The 20,750-nt window shown below is 39.0% G+C and overlaps 1 pseudogene; it reads right to left on the reverse strand.

The window, feature by feature from the left end:
- Positions 1-617: 617 nt before the first annotated feature.
- Positions 618-2,962, reverse strand: LOC136216928 (G-type lectin S-receptor-like serine/threonine-protein kinase RLK1; annotated as a pseudogene).
- Positions 2,963-20,750: the final 17,788 nt, after the last annotated feature.

The following is a 20,750-nucleotide window of genomic DNA, read 5'->3' on the forward strand; positions in this document are numbered from 1 at the left end:
TAGTTGGCACAATCTTGGACATCGCCTTTGTTCTTATACAAAGGGATTAAGATACTTTTCCTCCATTCTGATGGCATCTTATTGTTTCTCCAAATTTTGTTGAAGAACATCGCCAACCATTCGATTCCTCTTTCTCCCAAGCATCTCCAAATCTCAATAGGGATGCCATCAGGTCCTACTGCTTTCTTCAACTTCATCTTACTTAATGCCATTTTGACTTCACCCTTTTGAATTCTCCGCAGACATTCATGATTTATCATATCGTGATGGATACTTATATCTCCAACATCTTGTCTGCGATCTCCATTAAATAAGTCATCAAAATAGGATCTCCATCGTTCCTTGATATCCTTATCTCCAACTAGGCCTTTCTGGTCCACACCCTTCACACGTTTATGTATACATATATATAAAATATTTTAGTAGAATATATTAATTTCGGTTCGGTTTATACAATTTCTTTTTACTAAAACCGAACTAATAACTGAAACCAAAAATATTATAAAATAACCATATAAAGTGGAGCCAATTTGAGCTTTAAGCCAAGATTATATATATATATATATAACACAATTTTAATACCCCTAAATAAAATATACATAAAAGTCTAGTTTTAACTAACAACTAACCACACTAAATGTGCATGGACAAGGAGGAACTGCAACCTTAATAATGCCTTCAAGCATTAACAGTGCCATCTTCATAATTGGTCTGAGATTTGGATCTTCTTGAATGCACCAAATTGCAACCATTAAGAATCTCTCCACCTTCTTCATATCATCCATGACTTCTTCCAACTAAAACATTTACTTTTCCTTCAGAATAGCAATCATAAGCCCAATCAATTAGAATAGTAACACGCCGAAACTATACACATCTACTTTTGGTGTGACAGGTGAGTTCCTAAACCATTCCAGGGCAACATATCCTTTGGTTCCTCTAATTGCAGTAAAGGTTTGAGTCTGATCAAGCATCAGAAGCTTTGCCAATCCGAAATCAGCGATCTTGGCATCATAGTTCTCATCGAGAAGAATGTTTTGAGGCTTTATATCACAATGGATGATTTGGGTACTACACTCTTCATGGAGATACACGAGTCCTTTTGCTATACCGAATGCTATTTTAGTTCTTTGCTCCCAATAGAGTTTTAAATCTCCGAATAGGAAGTTCGATAGTGTCCCACTGCTAAGGAACTCGTATACTAACAGACGATGTTGTTCCTCATCACAGAATCCTATGAGCTTGACCAGATTCTTGTGATGGGTTTGACCAATCACTTCAACTTCTATCCTGAATTCTTTCTCGCTGTCGGCAACTACACTCTGCAGTTTCTTGACTGCAATAGGAACTTTATCACCCAATTTTCGATGCCCTTTATACACAATGCCAAACGAACCCCTGCCTAGCTCTTCCTTGAAACCATTTGTTGCTTCTACAAGTTCTTTGTAGCTGAAGCACTGCAAATTAGAGTTACCAAGTTGAGCAGTTGCTGACTTCTTGTGGGAGAAGATGTGAAAAGCAAAACCCACCATGCCAAACAATATGAAGTTGATGAATACAGAACCACCTAAGAGCAGAAACATCAACAGGACTATACCATTGTGGTTTTTCTTTTCACCAGGGAAGGAAAGAGGAGGTAATCCTCTGCTTGTATAATTACCTTTTCTAACTTTTATGAAACTTGTCACATCAACTGCTTCATGTTGCCTCCCATTTGAGAGTGGCAGCTTCTTCTTCCAGCACATTGATCCATTGATCCTGCTAATGCAATTACATTGCAGAAGCAATCTTCACGGTAAGATTTTTGGCAGTCTTCTACACTGTAAGATTTATAACCCTCAAAATCAGAGGTTGGCCAATCAGTATTTGTCAATTGTATGAAATCAAAATCTTCTGAGGAATTAGGCTTATCATCGTCACAAAATTGAGTAAGATAATCTGGTTTACAGCCTCCATACTCATCATTCAGATCAAGTAGAAAAAACTGTGGTGGGCATCCACAGGTTGCCCGTTGATCTTCACTAAGCTTGCAGACAATATTGAACCCACATGGTCCAGATCCCCATTTAGTCCCACTAGTGCAGATGTTATTTGGTTCTCTAAAAATGACTTCCCATTTGTCACTGCTTCTAGTGGAATTCTTGGGGTAAGAATATTGGACCAAAACCCCATTAAAATGGAGAATTACTCTATGATAATATTCGGCCGCTGAGACAACTATCCCGGGTGTGATGAGTTCTCTTCTATTGCTTGCTCTCAACACGTACAAGTAGCCAGACTCCCTGAATACAATTCACAAACCAGCATTCGATGAATTAGTAGCAACTGTATTGGTCCAGTAATAGGCAACATAAGCAAAACCAGTAGGCAGATTGTTGAAATTCAGCACACCATTCCCATCTGGAATCAAACGAAACTGAAACCTTTCGAGGGAGAAGTTAGTCTCTCTGAGTCTAGAATTAAGAATCCTCCCACCCTTTTCTAGCGTCTGTCCAGGCAGCAATGTATCCTTTGGATGTGCGAAGCTCTGCCATAACGTTTCAGCTGCTGTACTTTTAACCATAAAATTGCTTGTATCATTCATCAAACCAGAGGCGGCCTCCCCCATGCTGATTCCAGATCTCCATATCTCTGCTCCTTGAGGGCAAGAGAGCACTAGCCCCCGGTCTGAAGTTAGCTCTAGTTTTGATCTTATTGGCGCCGGGTCATCTCCATTTGCGTACCAGACAATAGTTTGGTCTGGGATTTTGTTGTACCAAATTGCAAGCAAGTAAAGATCCTTCTCTTCAAGCTGCTGAAACCCAAAAGTGAAATCCCCAGAAGGAGAAATCCATGGTTCTTTTGCCTCATCTCCTGCAATGAGAGAGCTACCTACGTTTACTTGCCCTCTGTTTTGAGCAAGCAATTGAAATGGAAGCAAAAGTAAGCAAAGGACAAGAAAATAAAAAACAGTTGAAGCCATTTGTGTATTACAATATCTAATCATTGAAGAAAGAATGGAAAATTAATCAATTATATACAGATAGATGAAAAAACAAATACCCAGTAGTTGAGTCAAAGTTGTTGAACATTTCTATACCAGGTCAAGTGATTTTATAATTTTTGGACTAAAATTTCAAAATTTAATTAACTATTATATACATTTGATACCATGGCATGTTCTTTTTTTGTTTAAATATTCATTCCCTCAGTTTTTCTTTTTTCTAGAACCAAAATTGTCAGTTTTGATGTGGCAATGAATGAAAAGTTTTAGTTAAAATTTCTTCTCTTGCCAAAGCATGTAGACGAAGTCAAGGATATGAATAGTTGATTTGAAATTAAAAAGAAGTGATGTTTATGAAAGCATCATGAAAAAAATATAGTAAAGAAAAGATAGACCTAACTCCAATTCAGAGCAATCTTCAGCAAATTTAAGAATTGAATCAACAAAAATGATCGATACCCAAGGAAAAATCAGGGCTAAGAAGATTGTAGTGAGACGTTGAAGAAAATTCAAAGAAACTAAGGTTAGTTGTTCATATTAGATGAAATCGGACTCCATTAAGAGGCGGATTACATGTAGTTGAGGTAGAATAGATTAATTCGTGGTGAAATAAACGAATTTGACCTAAAAGTATAGAAAATCCAGAAAAACACTAATCTAATCGAGGCTGGAAGACTCTGTTGAGGAGATTAGAGGTCGGATGGAACAGAGAGAAAGACGCAGAGATCAACTGGAGACAATAAACCAAGAGAGATAGAGAACGAGCACTGACGCTCCCCGGGTGGGTTGAGAGTAGTTTGATGTGTCCATATTTATCTATATCTTTATATCTTAATTCTCTTTAGTTTAATGTTAGTTTAACTTTATTAGTGCTTATTTATCTTGTTTTATGTTTTATAGGTGTTTTTGGAGATTCAATTCAAAATGGAGATTAAAATGCTAATTTTATGGAGCTTAAAGTGAAATTGGAGAAATCTGTCAGGTCCTAACCCATGCCCATGGCTTAGGTCATGCTGAAGAAGGAAATTATGCACTAAAAAGCTAATTCGTCCTAACCCGTGCCCATGGGTAAGGACCAGTACGAATTTGGGAGTTGGGTTTTGCTTAGAAGACTTCTATTTTAAGATTTTTACTCTTTGTAACTTTTATTATTAGTTTTAAATATGTTAAGATATTATTATAGGATTTAATTCTATTAGGATTTTATAATATAGAATCATAGTAGGAGTTTAATTCTATATAGGTTTTTATTATTAGATTTTTAGAGGGGGTTATTTAGTTTCTCTTCAGTTAGAAAAACGTGGAAGGTGGGAAGAGTGGGAAGAGTGGATTTTACGTTTTAAAAGACAAAGAGAGAATCAAGGATCATCATCTTTCATCATCGACCATTTTGCTTCCAGCAACATCATTCTTCTTCAAGGTTCTTCATCTTTGGCGTTTTATTCTCTCTTCCATGGTGAACTAAATTTCAACTTCTAGCTAGAGGATTTAGGTCTTGAACAATGGAATTGTGAGATCATTCTGTACTTCATCTTTTTCATCTATTTCAAGTAATTGATTTCCATTCTGTTCTTATTCGTATTGCATGATTTAATTGAATCCTTGATTTAATTATTTACTTGCAATCGTTTTGCTAATTAGATGTTTAAATACGTAATCGTTTAAATCATCTGATACAAGTAGCAAATAACATAGTTGATTGTGGACAAACTTTTAACCTATGTTGTGAATTGAGATTGATATGCTTTAAATAATCTCGCTTGTGTGATTGTTGAGTAGAATTAGCATCTCTTTTATATTTAATGCTTTCAATCAAATTAAATTCTAAAGCTTGTTTAGAACTGTTTGATTGAATAGAGGTAATTAGTGAACGTTTCCTGATTATCTAAACTGTAAGAAGAGATTAGTTGTTAATGCTTTTTAATAACTAGCTAATTTATTTGAATGACTGAAACATATATTTTCTATGATTGATGATCAATTAGTTAATTTCAAGACTTGAATTTAGCCTCTAGTTGGAATCGCCTCATATTAATTTATTCACATCATTACTTGCTGTTGAATTGTTTTGCTGCTTAATTACTTCTAGTTATAATTTTATTCAATTCATTCCACAAACCAACCCCCCCCCTTTACTTTTAATTGTTAGTTTCAAAAAGTTATAATTCGATCAGTCTCTGTGGATTCGACCCTACTCCACATTTACTACAGTTTTCTAGTTCCAAGAGTAGGTATTTATTTTTGGTGAATTCGACACTCATCATAGTTCGCCGGAGTGACTTCACACCGCCGTCCGCCAAAGTCTGATGAGAGAGCTTTTGTGGGTGTGTATCTGTATGAGGAGAATATGGTAAATTACATTCATATCACTCAACTTTTAACTTGCCAATATTATAATCAATCAACTTACACTTATTAACATTATGGTCATCAAATTTCAATAAGTAACATAAAACTTATTAACATTATGGTCATTTAACTTCAATAAGTAACATAAAAGCGATAAGATCCGAATTTATTTTCGTTAATGTAGATTTACCCTTTACATATAAAGTGGTATAATTTCGCCTAAAATTGTGAAAAATGCTAGGTGCTCATCGGGGAACAATGGTCGTGGAAATTAATCGGGAAGTAATCAGAGATTAACTTGGGACTTATCAGATTTATATTTTTTGCAATTTTTGTAATTTTTAATAAGTAAATTATAATATAAATACAATTAAAATATAAATAATAGTTGCGAAAGTGAATAGTCACTGCTGTCGACGGTGGATATACTTACAAACCAAAAAAATATATAAATAATAGTAGGTAAAAATAATGATATAAAACATATATATTTTAATATTTATTTGCATTAATATCCTTAAAAGGAAAATGTGCCAACAAAATAATATTGATATCCTTAAAAATAATTTTTGATATTTTTTTGTCTTTTATTTTAGTTTTTGGTTATGTAATATTTTATTTAAAATTGAAAAATTTGACATAAAATTTATGGACCATTTTCTTTAAAATGGAGCGCCCATAACCGTTTAGTAACCTTATGGAGCCGCTTCGAACTGCCTAGACGGTCAAAAATCGGTAAACCAATCTATACCATACGATTAGAGAAAATCAGGACGATGCTCTAAAAATCCCCATCTAGACAGTAGCCTAGACCGATTTTTAGAACGCTAATCTTGCCCATGCATAATAAAAAATTTAAAGATTAACCATCATTTGACCCGAATTAACCATGAGCAGGCTAAGGTTCAGAAGGATCCTCAAACATCTGTTCAGGATCGGGTGCAAGTTGAGGAGGGCAAAATTGCTGCTCCCCTGCAACTCGTGCTGCACCAATCGGCTAACAACGAAAGTTTGGGACACGAGGAAGAAAAGAAAAGTTGGGGTGAGTGTAATGAGGAAGATAACAGTTCTATATTGAGTTCTAAAGGATCCCCGGTGCCCGTTTCACCAATGGTTGATATCAATTGCATCCCTGAGGTGAATACCGAATGGATAACTACTAGGAAGAAAGCTAAGTCCAAGGCAAAACATGTTTGTGCAGACTCCCGTTCTAAAGGGCGGGGAAGTTCTTCTCTGCCTAAATGATCATTCTTTACTGGAATTACAGGGGTATTTATAACCCTGGTACGCAGAGGGCTCTGAAACTCATTTGTTCTGTCAATCATCCGGATCTGGTATGTATCTTTGAACCTATGGTTGCTTTGGATAGGATTCACTCTTCTTTCTGGAATTCTATTGGCTTGCAGTTTGTTGCTGGGAATCATTATAATTCTCTTTGGCTTCTTTGTAAAATTGGCACTCTTCTTCTCTGCTCTTTGATTCTTTGTCATGATCAGCACATCTCGATCAATTATGGTAGTGCCACGGTTTACACTCAGCTCTCTTTCGTCTATGGCAGTAATTTTTTTGGCAGAAGACGTATGCTTTGGAATTCACTCAGTGATATTGTGGGCAGCGAGAAAAAGTTGGTTATCGGTGATTTCAATGTAGTCATCGGTGCTTACGAAAAGACGGGTTGTAGCCCTTATGCCATTAGTTGTAGGGAGTTTCGCGGCTTTACTAATAGTAACAGCCTCTCGAAAATTGATAGTTCTGGTATGCAATTTACATGGTCTAATGGTCGTATTGGCTCTGAACATGTTGAATGTAAACTTGACAGAGCTCTAGTGTCTGATGATTTTGTTGATTCCTAGGATTCAATCAGTTGTTCTGTTCTCCCTCGCCATCAATCTGATCACATTCCGTTACTTTTGGTATGCAAAAATGGCTTAGCTCGGCAGACCCGGTTCCGTTTTCTCTCTATATGGACTACTCATGATTTCCTAAGGGGTTTGGTTGCCGAACATTGGAGTAACAACCTTGTTTCTCTTCCCCTAGTGCAACTACTTTGTCATAAACTTAAAACTTTGAAGCCTAAATTGCGTATATAGAACAAAGATGTGTTTGGAAGGGTGGAAGTAAATATTGATGCTGCTCAGTCCAGGCTTACTGATATTCAAAGAGACATTTCAGTACAGGGTTTGAATGAGAATTGGCAAACGCTTAAGACGGAAGCTCAGCGTGATCTAGATCTTCAACTTCAACAGTAAGAACTGCTTCTCCGTGATAAAAGCAGAGAAAATGGCTTGAGGCGGGGGATCAGAATTCAAATTTTTTTCATCGTTCGGTAAAAGGTAGAAAAATTCAATCATCAATGGATTCTCTTCTCATTAACCGAGCTTTGGTTGATGATGAGAATATCATTTCTCATCATGTTGTGGAATACTTCTCCACTCTTTTTACTAGCAGCAAGCTCTCTATCGATCAGGATTATATTTCTGTGGTTATTCCGGATTCAGTCACTTCAGTGGACAATGATCAGCTCACGCGGCGGCCAGCGTTAGATGAGATCCGTGCTGCGGTATTCAATTTTAGCTGTGATAGCTCTCCGGGTCCAGATGGCTATGGGGGGTTTTTCTACCAGCACTTCTGGGATGTAATTGGTCCAGATGTCTGTAAGATGGTGTAGAGTTTCTTTGATACTGACTGTATGCTTGTTAGGCATGAAATTGACTAAGTTTTAACATGATATTTATAAAAGAATATGGGTGTTTTCTGTTATATTGTGAGAATGAAGGGCTGATTAATGTTTTTTTACAGATAAGTAAAGATAAAGCCAAACAATCTGGAAACAGCTTGTTTCGCAACTGCCAAAGAGGAGTGGAGCCTTTCTCTGATCCAGCGGTCAAATGCCGGATAATCTGATGACGGACAACGACATGACAAAAGTGGGCGTGGCAGAGGCAGCAGGTGGAAAGGTGTATCAGAGCTTTACCTAAGTAGCAAGATGACAAGAAGTTTTGACCCTTGAGTGTTCAAGGGTCAAAAGGATCCATTATCATTTTTAGTTTGCGTAGATTTTTGGACAATTGACTTGTTTCTGTAATATTTTATAATGGTACTTTCGGGTACCGATTTTGGCCTCGGTCTTTCCTTTAAATAGATGTAGCAAAGGGAAGATTGAAGGGGGGCATATTCTAAGATAGCAAATTTCAGAACAGAAAAGTCACTGTTTAGGAATAGAAGAGAGCTCCAATGGAGTTTCCGAATGTTGGAAGAATTTCTGATTTCTCAATGCTTGATATGAGTGAGTAATCCATTTTGAATGGGCACGGCCAGTCCGGGCCAGTAATGTAAGTCTTATAACTTTGCAATGAATTTCTGGTGTTTTACCAATGATGTGTTGATGAGGGTTTATATTTCTATGCTTAGGCATTTATGCATGTGATAGATGAATGTTAGGACACTACTTGCATCTTCACTGATATCTCTATTAATCTCGCAACCTCGAAGCAGACATGTTAGATGGTTGTGTCAAAGGTTTTCTTAACATAAATGCAGCTTTGATCTTAATGCAAGAAAGAATGTTCCTTTAGGATGCTATTGGTTCTAGTAAATCTTAGAAACTTAAGAACACACGAGAGTTGACTTAAGTGGGCATTAAAGCTGACATTTTGACTTCATTGGTATTGTCACTGATTCGTTGGACTGTTTTAGAAGCTTGCAATACCTGTTCGGCTGTGCTCAGCCTGTTCTATCTTTTAAACTGTCATTTATTTGTTATATCTTTAATAGAATTAGCACTCTTTTGGCTTAACCGACCAACCTCAACAATCAACTTTACTAAGAAGATACCTTTACACACACACACTGTTCAACAACGATTTTCTGATATTATTTTGGATCTCAATCCCTGTGGAGACGATACTTGACTTATCACTTTATTACTTGTATCTAGTACACTTGCTAGAGTCTCATCTGAGGACAACAAGTTTTTGGCGTCGTTGCCGGGGATTGAAAGCAACAAAAGTTATCTGAAATTTCTGTGAAACAGGGTGTTTTTAATCTGTTTGCTAAGGCATGCAGGAAAAAGAGGTGCTCAACTTGTTTATGCGTAGAGCTGGACCTCCTGTTTTTCCTATCGATCTCGAATTAGAGAGAACGTGTAGACGAAACCGAGCGGGAGCTTGACGTGCTAGACAAAGAGAGAGACAAAGAGAAAGAAGAATGGCCGGAAGAGGACCGGAACACGTTGTTCAGCCTGGTCCTGAAGGAGAAGGAGAAAACAACAATCCTCCAATCATGAGGATTAGAGATTACTCCCGACCCACAACAGAGGGACATTCTTCATGCATTGTGCTACCCAACGAGGGGAACAACATGTTTGAGGTGAAGGGGTCCATGATACAAGTGATCCAGGCCTCAGTACAATTCAATGGGTATCAATCTGAAGATCCAAATGGACATATTCAAGAATTCATCACGCTGTGCAACACGCTCAGATCAAACAGAGGCGTTTCTGACGATGTAATCAGACTGAAGCTGTTTCCTTTTTCCCTCAGGGATAAAGCAAAGAACTGGCTAAGAAATTTACAACCAGGGACAATCACAACTTGGGAAGAAATGGCACGAGCTTTTCTGATGAAATATTTCCCACCTCGACAAGCCATAAAACTGAGAAATGAAGTGTCTCGGTTTGTAGAAGAAGAGGATGAGTCGCTAGCAGAAGCCTGTGAAAGATACAAAGAGCTGTTGAGAAGGGTACCAAATCATGGTATCCCTATGTGGATGCAAGTGCAGAATTTTTATAATGGTGTGACAAACATCTACAAAATCCAGATTGAATCCATTGCCAACGGTAACCCAGAAGATCTTGAGCCACAGGCTTTGTATGACCTTATTGAGAAGGTAGTAAGCACAAGTTACAACTGGCATTCCGCCAGAAGTGAAGGAAAAAAAAACGGAAAATGAAGATGTTGTGTCAAAATTGACAAGTCAGGTAGAACAACTTGCTAGACAGCTGGGCAAGATAAATGTGTCGTCAATCCACAACGAGCCACCATTCAATGACATTTATGATTTTTGTGGAGGCCTTCATTTTAGCATCAATTGTCCCGGAGTTAAGCAGGGAAAGGGCGCACAGGCAGAATGTGATTATGCAGGGTATAATCAGAGGAATCCACCTAACCCGTATTCCAACACGTATAATCCTGCCACAAGAAACCATCCGAATTTTGGATGGACAGGCCAGTCGAACCAGCAGGAACAACCGAGATATCAACAACAGCAAGGAGGACACTACCAGAGGCAACCTCGGCAGGATTATAAACAACATGTTCCACCAAAGGAAGATGTAGAGCCAGATATGAAGACAATGATGATGCAGTTCATGAAACAGACACAAGCATCAATTAAAAATCTGGAAACACAAGTTCACCAGTTAGCTGCATCTACGTCAAAAGGGAAGGGAATAATGCCGAGCAACACAGAGCCAAATCCAAAGGGCGATGTCATGGCAATTACACTGAGATCTGGTAAGCAAACTCAACTCGTTATATCGACTGATGAAAATATTGAATGCACAGGAACGTCCAAAGAAGCTGAAGGGGAGCAGGAATAGGCTGTTCCCAGTGAAGAAGAAACCAGGAAGACAACCTGTACCAGTAAGTAGGATCAAGGGGAAAGCGAAAGGATGTATAAGCCACCGACGCCGTATGTTCCACCTGTGCCATATCCAACGCGATTGATCAATAAAAAGCTGGAAGAACAAAATTCTAAGGTGTTAGACACCTTAAGGAAGTTTCACATCAACATTCCTTTCGTAGAAGCGCTGGCACAGACGCCGACATACGCAAAGTTTCTCAAAGACATCCTGTCTAACAAAAAGAAGCTGGAAAACATTTCCATGATCCAACTCAACAGAGATTGTTCGTCAATACTCCAAAACAAGCAGGAGCTATCGAAAAAGCTAAAAGATCCAGGGAGTTTTTCTATTCCTTGTTCAATTGGAAAGCTAAATATTGAAAATGCACTATGTGACCTAGGAGCTAGCATAAACCTGATGCCTTATTCTGTATATGCTAAACTTGGATTAGGAGAACCCCAACCTACTCGTATGTCCATTCAGTTGGCCGATCGTTCAATATGTTATCCGAGGGGAGTAGTGGAAGATGTGCTAGTCAAAGTAGGAAAATTCATATTGCCCGTTGATTTCATTATAATGGACATTTATGAAGACTTGCATGTTCCTATTATCCTAGGTAGACCATTTTTAGCCACGGGTAGAGCATTGATAGACGTATGAGAGGGACAATTATTCTTGAGGATTAATGGGGAAGAAGTCATTTTCAAAATGAACGAGGCAATGAGACGTGCAAACAATAATGATGACACATGCTGTTTCTTGGATGATTTTCAAAGTCTTTCTACTTTGCAGGAACAGGACACTCTGGAGACTCTATTGGGAGAAGAGGTGAACTTATGTGAAGGAACATGGTGTTCCATTGAATCCAACTTACCGACACCTCCTTTCGATCTTATTGTTCCCACTCATCAAGAACCACCGGAGATACCAATTGAGCCAGTGTCTAAACTAGAATTGAAACCGTTACCGGCACACCTCGAGTATGCTTTCCTTGAACCACCCAGTGAAAGTCCAGTCATAATATCCTCAAAGTTAACTCCTGATCAGAAGGCGCAACTTATGGTGGTTTTGCGAAGAAACAAGGATGCAATCGCATGGAAAATTGATGACATAAAAGGTATCAGTCCTTCAGTCTGTGTCCACAGAATCTTGATGGAAAAGGAACACAAGCCATCTGTCCAACTGCAATGCAGACTGAATCCCCATATGAAGGAGGTTGTGCGAAAAGAGGTGATCAAGCTTCTTGATGCCGTCATTATTTACCCAATCTTTGATAGTGTGTGGACCAGCCCTGTTCACGTTGTACCCAAGAAGGGAGGAACAACCATAATCCTCAACGAGAAAGATGAGTTGGTTCCCACAAGAATAATAACTGGATGGCGAGTTTGTGTTGATTACAGAAAGCTCAACGAAGCCACAAGGAAGGATCATTTCCCCTTGCCCTTCATTGATCAGATGTTGGAGCGGTTAGCGGGATATGCCTTCTATTGTTTTCTTGACGGTTATTCAGGATACAACCAGATCGCAATTCATAGTGAGGATCAAGAGAAGACAACGTTCATATGTCCGTATGGGACCTATGCTTACAGACTAATGCCGTTCGGACTATGCAACGCTCCAGCCACTTTCCAAAGATGTATGATGTCCATTTTTCATGACATGGTGGAGCGGACCGTAGAAATATTCTTGGACGACTTCTCTGTTTATGGAAACTCTTTTGATAGCTGTCTAAACAACCTCGAAGCCGTGCTTGTGCGATGCAAGGAGACCCACTTGGTCTTGAATTGGGAGAAATGCCACTTCATGGTTACGGGCAGAATTGTTCTCGGGCATAAAATTTCAGAAAAAGGGATGGAAGTGGACAAAGTGAAGGTGGAAGTAAAAGAAAAGTTGGCTGTTCCGGCCAATGTAAAAGATGTGCGAAGTTTTCTGGGGCACGCAGGGTTTTATCGCAGGTTTATCAAAGATTTTTCAAAGATTGCGCTACCCTTGTCAGCCTTACTTCATAAGGAAGCAGAATTTTCTTTGAATGCAAGCTGTTTAAAGGCGTTTGAACTCTTAAAGAGCAAGCTGATCAACTCGCCTATACTGGCAGGACCCGACTGGGAGCAACCTTTTGAGATGATGTGCGACGCGAGCGATACTTGTGTGGGAGCTGTTCTTGGACAAAGGATAGAGAAGAAGTTTAGGCCCATTTATTATGCTAGCAAAACATTAAACGAGGCCCAGCAGAACTACACCACTACAGAGAAGGAGCTTCTTGCAGTTGTGTATGCCTTCGACAAATTTCGACCCTACTTGGTGTTGTCCAAAGTAGTTGTGCATACAGACCACGCTGCGTTGAGCTACTTGTTCGCGAAAAAGCATGCTAAGCCTAGGTTAATCCGCTGGCTATTATTGCTTCAAGAGTTTGATCTCGAAATTAAGGATAAAAAGAGAACGGAAAATGTCGCGGCTGATCATTTGTCAAGGATTTCTCACCAATGCAGCTAGGAACAACCAGAGATTTTGGAAAGATTTCCAGACGAGCATCTATACGCCGTACAGCCTGCGCCATGGTTTGCCGATATTGCTAATTACCTAGCAAGTTCGCTTAAGCCTCACAACCTATCCACTAATCAGAGGAGGAAGTTTTTTGCTGAAATTAAATATTATTTTTGGGAAGACCCCTATCTTTTCAGGTTGTGCGCTGACCAAATTATTCGAAGATGTATATCTCAGGAGGAGGAACAGGGTGTTCTAAGCCATTGTCATGACCGAAGCTGGAGGGCACCATAGCGCCAGCAGAACTGCAGCCAAGGTTCTTCAATCAGGTTTTTTCTGGCCAACACTTTTTAAAGATGCCCATCTATTCGTTAGCACTTGCAATGAGTGCCAACGAACAGGCAATATCTCTGCTAGAAATGCCATGCCCCTCAACAACATAGTTGTTTGTGAAATTTTTGATATATGGGGTATAGATTTTATGGGTCCATTCCCTACGTCTTTTGGGAATAAATATATCTTAGTGGCTGTAGATTATGTGAGCAAGTGGGTTGAAGAAATAGCTAGTCCCACCAATGACGCCCGTGTGGTTGTAAAATTCCTGAAAAGACTGTTTGCCAGATTCGGTGTCCCACGAGCAATCATTAGTGATCAAGGAACCCACTTTTGCAATGCCAAATTTCAGAATTGCCACACCTTACCAGCTTGGAGTCTCTCACAGAATTGCCACACCTTACCATCCACAAACAAGTGGACAGGTGGAGATTTCCAATCGTGAAATCAAAAGAATTTTAGAAAAAACTGTTGGCAGTTCTAGGAGAGACTGGGTAAACAAGCTTGACGATGCTCTTTGGGCATATAGGACGGCCTATAAAACACCAATTGGAATGTCTCCGTTTAGATTGTTATACGGAAAGTCTTGCCACCTGCCGGTTGAAATGGAACACAGGGCTTTTTGGGCATTAACATTTTTAAATTTTGAGCAACAAGCTGTTGGAGATCAGCGAAAACTTCAACTCTATGACATGGAAGAGTTCAGGTTGTTCTCGTACGAGAATGCAGTAAACTACAAAGAGAAGACCAAATAGTGGCACGACAAAAAGATCCAGGAAAAAGTCTTTCACAAAGGTCAAAACGTCCTTTTGTACAATTCAAGGCTGAGGCTGTTTCTAGGAAAGCTAAAGTCGCGATGGTCAGGACCATTCACGGTAAACAGGGTGTTCGGGCATGGAGCTGTGGAAATTTTCAAAAACGGTGATGCTCCTTTCAAAGTGAACGGGCAGCGTCTCAAACCGTATCTTGAGAATGACCACAAAAGGAAGATTGACACTGTTCACTTCCAAGACCCTCCGCACCAATGACCAGAGACACAAGGTGTTCGCTGCAAACACCCATTGCAGCATGAAAGTACCCCTCCAATAATTCCTTTTTATGTTATTATCCCTCATCATGTGTTAAGTCATTTACCTGATAATAATTACATTGTCTCATTTTTGCTTTAACCATGCATTCAAGTCACATCGATATACTCACAGGAAAAAATATAAAACTTCTACCCTTGTCAATAAAAGTGAAGTTTTAAGTTTTGCCTGTGTGATCTATGGAGGGAAGTGAAGCGAGGAAGTAAGAGTTTTTTTTTGGGGGGGGGGAATAAATTTAAGAAAAAAAAAATAATAAACACACAAATCGGAAAGATAAGGGACACGTCAAATCCACTGTCATAAGCTGTAAATTATGCCTATACGCCCCCTCGGTAAAATCAAAGGGAGACGGTGTGCAGTAAATGAATAATTATGGTACCCTTGCGTCCTTTCACCTGGTACGGTCATCTATCCATATAATTCCTTCCAGGTGGCAAACGATCTTTAGGGCGGTAGTTCAAGAGATTTGTCTCTTCTTTTCTACTTAAAGGAATCAGACTGATGGGTACCCTAATTATTCTTTACTCACTATTCACTCACACCTTTACCAAGAATTCTTTTTCTCATACACGGTTGTGGAGGAACCTATTTAGTTTGATTTTCAGATGAGAACTCGTGGATCTGGCAAGCACGTCAAAATCGAGGGCTCTACAAAGAAAGAGAAAGCCAAGGGCAAGATGATGGAACCAAGCACGGTCGCTTTCGTTCCGGATGAAAAGCTAGTGAAAAAACTCTCTCAGTTCAAAGATGCTGAGGTGAAAAAGTACTACGAAGATCTGGCTAAACTTGAATTCGGGCCCATAAGAACAGTTTGTTGGGACACCCTGAAGAGGCTCAAGCTTGCTGAACGAGTGTGCAAGCTCATGGAGGCAGGCCATTTCGGCTGCTTATTTGAGATGACGGAGCCGGCATACAAAGAACTGACGTTAGAGTTCCTGGCTACTTTCAAGCACGATGCTGAGATTACTGACCCTGATGAAGAAGGGAAGTTCAATTTCAGGCTCATGGGTCACACTCAGAGACCTTCGCTCAACATGTTTAAATGTTTGCTAGGCGCTTCGGACGATGATGACCTGGAGTCCGAGAGCTACAAGGAAGCCTTTACCAAGACCCCTGATGTCTTTGACCCTACTGCCTTTTGGAATTCTATTTCAGGACAACCACATTATGACGGGAGCGTTTCCAAGGCATCAAATATTGATGATTATGCTGTTCGTTACTTGCATAAACTGGTCTCCGGCACAATCTTTGCTCGTGAAAATCAAGCCACTATACCGCATGCAGACCTTACAGCTTTGTGGAGTATGGCAATCGGGACAAGGATGAATTTAGGTTACTGGTTTGGGGAGTACATCAGTGCTTTTGGTAAAAAGAACTCTTCGGTCATCTGCTGCGGGAGCATTGTCATTAGAATTGCTGAATCCATAAGGGTTTTTAAGCCTGAGGACCACTCTCGGCTCACTATTGTGTACCACCCGGACCAGATTGATCTCCAGAGTCTGCAGAAAATGTTGTTTGGTAAACTGGTGAATGGAAAGTGGGTTTGGATGGTGGACTTTGTTACGGCCAGGAGAGTCAAAAGCCGGAAGAGGAAAAGTGAACCAACTGTGTCAGTCTCGTCGGATTTTGAAGAAGTCGAGCGGCCAAAGGATCTGGATTTTTATAAGAAATGTGCAAAGCTTTCTAGTGAGGACATCCTTGACAAGTTCAACGCCCTGTTTGATCAAAACCAAGCCAATCGAGAAATGATATTTGCCCTTGAGCAAAAATACGAGTCACAACAGGGATCGATAGACATGCTCAAAACCATCTGTATTGAGGAGCATGGCAAGGAAAGTCCATCTGGTTTTTCCGTCAAGAGTCCGGTAAGAAAAACACCTGAAACACCTGCTAACGCTGATGCTTCCTCGAAAGGGGAGGGCATTCCTGCCACTACGGATAGAGAGGTTAACTCCTCTCTCTCCCAGCCCGTCTGATTCGTCACCTTTGTCGCTGTCCTAGCATTTGGTAACATCTAACACCCTTACTCTCTCCATTTGTGGACTATGCCTATGTTATCATGCCGTTATTGTGTATACTTTGATGCCATCCTGCTAACATTGAGGACAATGTTCCGTTTTGATTTGGGGGTGGGGAATTACACATCACAATATATGCATGCGTAACATGATAAATGCTTATTCAGGTTGTTAATTTAATTGATTTGGTGAATAACAGATATCCCCTTGTAAGTCTTTGATGTAAATGTCCTTTGTAATTTTTTCTTCGTTTTATCATCTCCTTGTTTATTCAATCTCGTCGATTGTTTTGTATTCACGGGAATCACTTTACAGACTGTGCGTATTATGATAGAATTGTCTGGTTTTAGTTGTTTGTTTGAATTATGTCTCCCCGAGTCTGGAAGTTCCGAAAATTTGGAAATTTTTAAATCTTCTTTCACAATTAGAAACCCTTGCCTTATTGCATTTCCCCAAAAATAGTGAGAACTTGAGCCTGCAAATGCATCTAAAATATGCATTGATGTTTTTTCTGAGTGGGCCAGCACTCACTATCTTTAGGGAGAATTTGCCTTGGTTTCCCTGTTGAAATGGAGATTCTTTTTATCGAACATAGGAGGAAAAAGGCAATTAGATTCCCTTTCCGCTACACAAAAAGCCACCTGTGCGTTGCACTCAAAATTTTAGGATAACAAACTTGAGCCGTAACCTGTTCTTTCTAAAAACACGCAAAGAAACCCTCTCCTTTCACTGATATTCCTAAATACCCTAAATTCCGTCTTGTGCTTCAAATCCAGCTGCTTAATTTAAAAATTATGTGCTTTTAAAGATACACAAATCATGAAAACAAAGGCGATTGAGCAGATGGTGCTAAAGTAAAGATAGAAAGGGACCTGGGAATCATGTGTTTGGATGGGGAAATATTTAATGATTGTTCACTATGATTAGAAAGAATAGTTTGTTATGAGAAGTAGGCTGTGTGGGTCGGGTAAGGAAAGGAATGCTAAGATGTTGAAAGAATAATTTGCATAAAGACAAAATTTATACACTTAAATAGCTTCTCACTGTCAAACCAGAACCTGAGCCTAATATTGCAACCTTTGTCAAGCCCTTTGGACTATGTTTGGAAAAAAATTTGACCCATAGATTCAGGACCAAAAGGCAAACTCACACCCTAGGGGTGTGGTGACTGAGCTAAGGAGTGAAGTTGCAATTTTTTCCTATGGTAAATAAATGCCATACGAGAGTGAGTGACTTATTCCAGTCCTTAGTGAGGCATGTCGGGGGAGTGGTTGCTCCTTGTGAAAGTAGAAGTCTAATTTTAAGCTTTAAGGAACTTCTCGATAAAGGTACACAGTTTAAAACAAGCTTTAACTTTTCAAAGAAATCATATCTCGCATCTGTCAACTACCCCGCTGAACAAAACAATTTCTATTCTCATTATCATTCTCTGTAAACATTTCATTCCTAACTCTTCTTCTGCTGAATTATCTTCCTTCTTACCTTTGGTTGCTTGAGGACAAGCAAAGATTCAATTTTGGGGTATTTGTTAGGCATGAAATTGACTAAGTTTTAACACGATATTTATAAAAGAATAGGGGTGTTTTCTGTTATATTGTGAGAATGAAGGGCTGATTAATGTTTTTTTACAGATAAGTAAAGATAAAGCCAAACAATCTGGAAACAGCTTGTTTCGCAACTGCCAAAGAGGAGTGGAGCCTTTCTCTGATCCAGCGGTCAAACGCCGGATAATCTGATGACGGACAGCGACAGGACAAAAGTGGGCGTGGCAGAGGCAGCAGGTGGAAAGGTGTATCAGAGCTTTACCTAAGTAGCAAGATGACAAGAAGTTTCGACCATTGAGTGTTCAAAGGTCAAAAGGATCCATTATCATTTTTAGTTTGCGTACAATTGACTTGTTTCTGTAATATTTTGTAATGGTACTTTCGGGTACCGATTTTGGCCTCGGTCTTTCCTTTAAATAGATGTAGCAAAAGGAAGATTGAAGGGGGGGGCATATTCTAAGATAGCAAATTTCAGAACAGAAAAGTCACTGTTTAGGAATAGAAGAGAGCTCCAATGGAGTTTCTGAATGTTGGAAGAATTTCTGATTTCTCAATGCTTGATATGAGTGAGTAATCCATTTTGAATGGGCACGGCCAATCCAGGCCAGTAATATAAGTCTTATAAGTTTGCAATGAATTTATGGTGTTTTACCAATGATGTGTTGATGAGGGTTTATATTTCTATGCTTAGGCATTTATGCATGTGATAGATGAATGTTAGGACACTGCTTGCATTTTCACTGATATCTCTATTAATCTCGCAACCTCGAAGCAGACATGTTAGATGGTTGTGTCAAAGGTTTTCTTAACATAAATGCAGCTTTGATCTTAATGCAAGAAAGAATGTTCCTTTAGGATGCTATTGGTTCTAGTAAATCTTAGAAACTTAAGAACACACGAGAGTTGACTTAAGTGGGCATTAAAGCTGACACTTTGACTTCATTGGTATTGTCACTGATTCGTTGGACTGTTTTAGAAGCTTGCACTACCTCTTCGGCTGTGCTCAGCCTGTTTTATCTTTTAAACTATCATTTATTTGTTATATCTTTAATAGAATTAGCACTCTTTTGTCTTAACCGACCAACCTCAACAATCAACTTTACTAAGAAGATACCTTTACACACACACACTGTTCAGCAACGATTTTCTGATATTATTTTGGATCTCAATGCCTGTGGAGACGATACTTGACTTATCACTTTATTACTTGTATCTAGTACACTTGCTAGAGTCTCATCTGAGGACGACAATGCTTCTAGGTACGAATTCTAGTATTATGACTCTTCTTCCTAAAGTTGCTGAAGCCAATGAAATTCAGGATTTTCGACCTATCGCCATGAGCAATTTTAATTATAAGATCATTTCAAAAATCCTTGCTGATAGGCTGGCGCCTATCGCCACGCGCATTGTCTCGGATAATCAATTCGGATTCATTTCTGGCAGAAGCATTCATCATTGCATTGCAGCGGCCTCTGAAGAGGTAAATATGTTAAATAAGAATTGCTTTGGCGGAAATATGGCTCTGAAGATTGATATCAGGAAGGCTTTTGACACCATTGACTGGAATTTTCTTTTGGTTGTTCTTGAATCATTTGGTTTCTCTTTGCAATTTAGAGGCTGGATTTTGGAGATTCTTCGGTCTGCTCGTATGTCAATTGCTTTTAGAGGGGGTAGCAAGGGTTATTTTAGCTGCTCATGTGGGGTTCATCAGGGGGATCCTCTTTCTCCAACAACTCCCTAAACTTGCTTATTCATCAACAACTAAATACAAAAACTTATTAAACCTAAATTCTAAAAATATGTCTTCATTTATTCGAGATATAAGTTTTTCGCTTCTCCTACCTTTCAACCTATTATAAGAGTTAGTGTTGCAGGTTTGCACTAAAAAAAATGACTTCTAACGAGAGGAGATATTCCCACTAAAAAGCCTAAATATTCTCACTGAATCATTTTTAATGAGAATAATTACTCTCATGACACCATTCATTACTGGGGTCCCTTACTAAAAGTATTAACGAGGATAAAATGTTATTCTCATTATATACATACAATGATAATAATTTTATCCCCATTAAAATATTTTTTAATAATAAGCAAATTTAGAGAGTTGGAGACACTTGCAAAGTTCAGGGAGCTCTACTTTTATGGACAAGTTTAAAGAGCTGATGATACAAAATAAGCAAGTTTAGAGAACTAGTGAGACACTTGTAAAATTCAGGGAGTCAATCTACTATTTTGGACAAATTCAGGAAGTTGATGATGTATTACTTTTTTTTTCACAATATTAATTTTTTTTGGAAGAGTTTTCAAATTATTATTCATTCCATT

This window comes from Euphorbia lathyris, chromosome 1 (genome assembly GCF_963576675.1).
Source record: "Euphorbia lathyris chromosome 1, ddEupLath1.1, whole genome shotgun sequence".
Lineage (NCBI taxonomy): Eukaryota > Viridiplantae > Streptophyta > Magnoliopsida > Malpighiales > Euphorbiaceae > Euphorbia > Euphorbia lathyris.